Consider the following 5,000-nt stretch of genomic DNA (forward strand, 5'->3'; position numbering starts at 1 on the left):
GGGAAAGTGACAAATCTACCAAGGTGGGTGGGGAGTGGGGGGCGGAACAAAAAGTTTCACTCCCCCACACTTGCTAGATTTGTCGCAAACGAAGATGATGAAAGTGCGCTAATGCGTACAAACCCTACATCTCTACTAGATCCAACGGGACGCTCTACCAGACTGAACTCTAATTTCAAAAAATCGCCGTAGGACGGAGCTGTGTTTATAGCTAAGATTTGCATAGAACAGGGAAAGAATTGCATCCACAATCCCAATGTTTTGGTCATGGAACACCATCAATTTTTTGTCCGCCGCACACAACATTACCTTTTCCCTTAGCAAGATATTATAAATTGAAGGACGTATTGCCGAATGTAACCAACTTCCACTGAAATTCCCTTAAAATATTTTTATGAAACTCACAGCGTGGTGGTAACTGCAACATACCTGTAAGCACATTGCCTTCATGACTGGCTTGGTTGTCAGGAGAAATCAGTGATAAAGGTCATTGAAAAATTCTAACCTGCAAGTAAATCATCGAAAAGATCTTGTCAAATAAGCTCTAGCTTTCCCGAGTTGACTGTTGACAGCAACTGGGGTGCATAGGAGAATGTCATAAACCAATAGGTTTGTATAAAAAGCCAAAAAAGCGACCTTGAACAAGATCTGTGAAAACCGCCAATTCCTTAAAGAATACGATTCTCCAAGGGATTGGAGACTGTTTCAGTAACAAACCTGCATGCTTATGTATGGCATCGTGTTGTAAACAAATTGGCTTTGAAAGGTTAAAGATTAAGCACAGTTTTCAAAGATTTAAAATTATGTTCAAATTATCGCCAGAAATAGCTACCATAATGCTGTTTGGTTGGTACATTGATTTTGATTTGAAAACGATAACATAATGGTAACAAGCCAAACCATTCAAAGATCTGTTTTGGCTTCATGCCCACTGCAAGGTAACTTTTACCAGCCAAGAAAGTAGATCTTACGAGTTGTGAATTAATGTTTTCTCTTCTTCTTCATCCAGCAACAATCTGAGATAATAGTCACCAATTTTGATCTCTTCGTTCAGACACTCATATCGAACTTCAAATTCTTGGTGATTCCACGAGATGACATGATTGGCTCCAAGATCCTGTCGGTGACAAAGAAAAACGGGGACTTTTCAGTGTCAATAAGGACGTTGTCCTAGTCTTGTGATAAACTGCGATCATGGCAAAAAAAACAACAAATAAGAGACCAACCTTGTCTACAGAAAATGCCCTCATTTCTGCCTCCAAAGCTTCTCTTAACTCTTCCCTTGTCTGCAGAGAACAACAATGCAATGAACCATGACACTTCATTGAAGAACCACGACTGTAAAGCCGCGGCTACCCGAGCGATTTTTGTCTCGCACTGGTGATGCGATTTTTTTCAGATTTTGTCGCGTCGCCTGCACGCAAGGGTGGCTACACTTGTGACAAATTTTGGCGACAAATTGAAGGCCACGCAAATCGCATACTTCAAGGGGCCTTGGCACTACAAACAGACATTCGTACTTTAATTTAATTGGCTAAATAGTCTTTAGTCGCGTCTCAAGCGCGGGCAAAAAAATTGCAGGGTGGCTACACGGGCAACTATCTGTGCGATTTTGTCGCGTAAGTTTCGACTCTGGCGGCCAGTGATTGGTTGAGAAATGGTAGCCAGTGATTGGTTGCTGCACTTACCTTGTAGTTCCATATAAGGTTTGGCTGCGAATGGTCTTGATTAAATCTAAAAACAAAGCAGTAGACACTCCTTTTTTAGCCTCTGCCTGCACAGCTGGCGGTATTGTTGACGAGAAAGGCAAATTAACGAGCGGCGAACCCACGCAGAGGATAGGGAGTGGTGCTGTGAAATACCCCATTCTCCGCGTGGCTTTTGCCTCTCACACCAACAATAGGTCCAGCTGCGCAGGCTACTTTTGTTTAAGAAGCGTGTTTTACAACATACAAATTTAAAAATGGTGAAAGTTCTGGGTTTATAAAATTTGTTGATAAGGCAAACTAACCACCGTGAGAGAGATTTGTGATCTGATGTTTAGAGTGTTAGCTCTTTGTCAGAGCGGATCAAGGAATTGTGAGTTGTAAGTGGTTTCTAAAGGAGATGGAGCAGCTTTGCCATTAGAGCATGTTAACATTGGCAACAAGTACGAATACGTGAACAAGTACAACTTGTACTTTTATTTTGGTAAGGGTTACGTATAATACGAGCTTTAGTCTCCAGAAAACACTATTTATAATGGGGTGAAGTTCACATTTCCGCGCCAGTTTCGAATGAGTTGCAGGTGCCTCCACTTTTCCTAGTGGAAGTCCTATTCAGTAACCTTTTGACAAACTCTTACTTTCCGTTATGACTCTTCAATGTAAAGTCGTTGCAGACCAACTTGCCGGGACGAGTTGAGCATCCCGGGTTGCGTAATACAGATGCGCAGTAATCAAAATCCCAGAACTCATACTCGAGGTCACACTCGTTGTCGATGCTAACATTCTCTATTGGTGGGATCACGACGACATTAATGCATGAATAAATTAATTGAATAAAAGCGTTCATTGATGCTATAGAGATAGAGAATTCCTAGCTGAAAAACAAATTTTGTTCGAGATCTTTAGGGTTTTCTGTAGCTTTCTGATGCCCTGGCCTAAAGCGATCACCTGCTTGCATGTTCGCATGCACAGCGTGATCTTAACTCATTGATGAGTGCATGCGTAGAAACGAGACTTGTTTACCACGCAGATCATGAGATGCGTGTCAACTTTGGAGCATGCTGTCAGTAGCCGGTTGAAAAGTTCAATTATCTCAGCCAACAGAAAACAGTTGACTCCAACAGAACACGAGCTCCAAAAGTAGCAGTAATAACAAAACTTACTTGTAATAGAAAAGCTCCCAGTTTGCGTCGCTTTTAACTCTTTGCCTTTGTTTTCTAAGAACTACCGGTTTTTGGTTCATCTGCAGGGAGTGAGGTACATATAAACAAAATAATAAATATTCGATTTACATCTGCCAATCAGCCACATGCAGTTGCTAACCAGTATTGGCATAATTACACTAAAACAGTGGATAGTTTTGGAGGTGCACTCTGTTTGGCTACTCATACTCCAAATATCTTTAGCTAGTCATCTCCGAGCAACTCGAGCGAGATTTGCGCCCGAAAATATTGTAATCGTTGCAGGCATAATCGAGTTAAAAATCATCTAAATTATCTCACTGTTTTAGTTTATTCTAAAACAACTATTCACCTCAGAGTCAATGAGCAGTGGTGGGTATTTACCTCGACCCCACTAGCTATAGCCACCTCCACTTCGGTGAATAGGGAGCTTAAGCATGCGCATTTTTGAGACGTGGACGTTAACCGGAAGAAAAAATATCGCATGCCAGGACAGTGGTGTCTCCGAGATTTTTATACTAATCGTCTCTGATGGAGAAAAAATACATGGCAAGGTAAATGTCGTTGTGTGAAGACAAGTTAAAAGGGAAAGCAGCTCACGTCCGGTTGTCGTCCACGACTCAAAAGCGCGCATGCTTAAGCTCCCTGATAGCTTTTAAAAACGACCTATCTCTTACTTCTTTTGATTTCAAGCCCATCTTCGTTCTCCAGTGAGTTAGCACCACATCCAACTGCACGAGGTACTGATGCTTCTTGGGTTTAGAGGAATCCTGTGAAGCAAGAAGAACACAACAATAAATTGATGAATTCAAGGTTAAGAATAGAAAGATTTAGCAACGGGTTTGCATGAAAAGGCAAAGGGAAACCATCCTACGACTTTTATTTCTGTGACAACCATGTAGCAGGCGCAATTTTGACATCCAACACAAAGTGTCTCTTTAAGTCTAAGGGTGACTTCCTTTGATCAGAACTGGCTGGCCAGACTTGTCAGTTTGCTAACAAAATGCAACAATTTGAAGGAACACTTGCATGATAATCCCTCGAATTTTTCTGGAGGAGTATTTACCATCCTTGAAGTGCGTTGATTTGAAGGCGTTGTAGAGTTAGTCCTTCCAAAAGCACGGTCTGTCCGACCAGTTCGGTCAAATGGAAAGTGCCCTAAGCCTTTGCTACCTCTTTCCAACAATAAGGTAAGGGTAAAAGGTTAACTAGCGTTATTTTTAGCTAAGGGTAAATGCAGCTGTTTCTCCTTACCCAAGGAACAGCATTTGGGGGACACTTTGCGGAATTAATTGTCTGTATTCCGAGAGACAAATGATGTTGAAGTTGGGAAGTAGAGTAACGGAACACTTCATAACAGGGCATTTCTGGACATTATCTGGTGGCTGGTTATGGCCAGTCATTAGGGATCTTTAGATCGGAGGATGAGAATGACTGCGAGTACAAGTTTTCTGTTTTGAGCACGCGCACTTCAAAAAATGTCGGCCTCCAAATCTTATGCACATGCTCAATACGAAAAACTCCTCCTCATAGTCATGCTTGTCCTCCGATCTAAAGGACCCTATTATACCAATGACCTTGACAAAATTGATGAAGACAAGCACAATGATGATGAAGAGGAAATTGACAATGACATGGCAATGATTATTATGGGAGCGATGATGATGATGATGCTGATGATGATGATGGCAGCAATGATGATGACAGTGACGACAATGTCACTGATGTTGATGATGCTGAAGATGGCGGTAAGGGTGACACCACTGCTTCTTAAAATGACGATGATGACAACGATGAAGATGAAACAAACAATGTCAACAACAATGACCACCATAACCATCAAAGTCATGCTTGTAGCCACAGATGATGGTGGTTTATTTGATTGTGCTAACATACATGTATGGCTATTGCAGCATCAATAATAGCTGTACAACCTCAATTACCACCACAACTCAGTGTTTCAAGTTGGAAGCAGTTTTCGCATACCTCTGCTAGTTTGACGTTATCTCGGACATGCAGCTCGTCTACTTCACTTTCTGGGACCTGTAGATCACAATAGATGGGATAAAAACAACAAAGCTAAGATGATTAACACTAACAACCAAAGAAGCTC

General features: G+C 41.6%; 1 pseudogene; it reads right to left on the minus strand.

The window, feature by feature from the left end:
- LOC138049388 (dnaJ homolog subfamily C member 13-like) overlaps positions 1 to 5,000 on the minus strand; it is an 84,891-nt pseudogene that overhangs the window by 48,313 nt on the left and 31,578 nt on the right.

The sequence above is a fragment of the Montipora capricornis genome, chromosome 5 (genome assembly GCF_036669925.1).
Source record: "Montipora capricornis isolate CH-2021 chromosome 5, ASM3666992v2, whole genome shotgun sequence".
Taxonomy (NCBI): Eukaryota; Metazoa; Cnidaria; class Anthozoa; order Scleractinia; family Acroporidae; genus Montipora; species Montipora capricornis.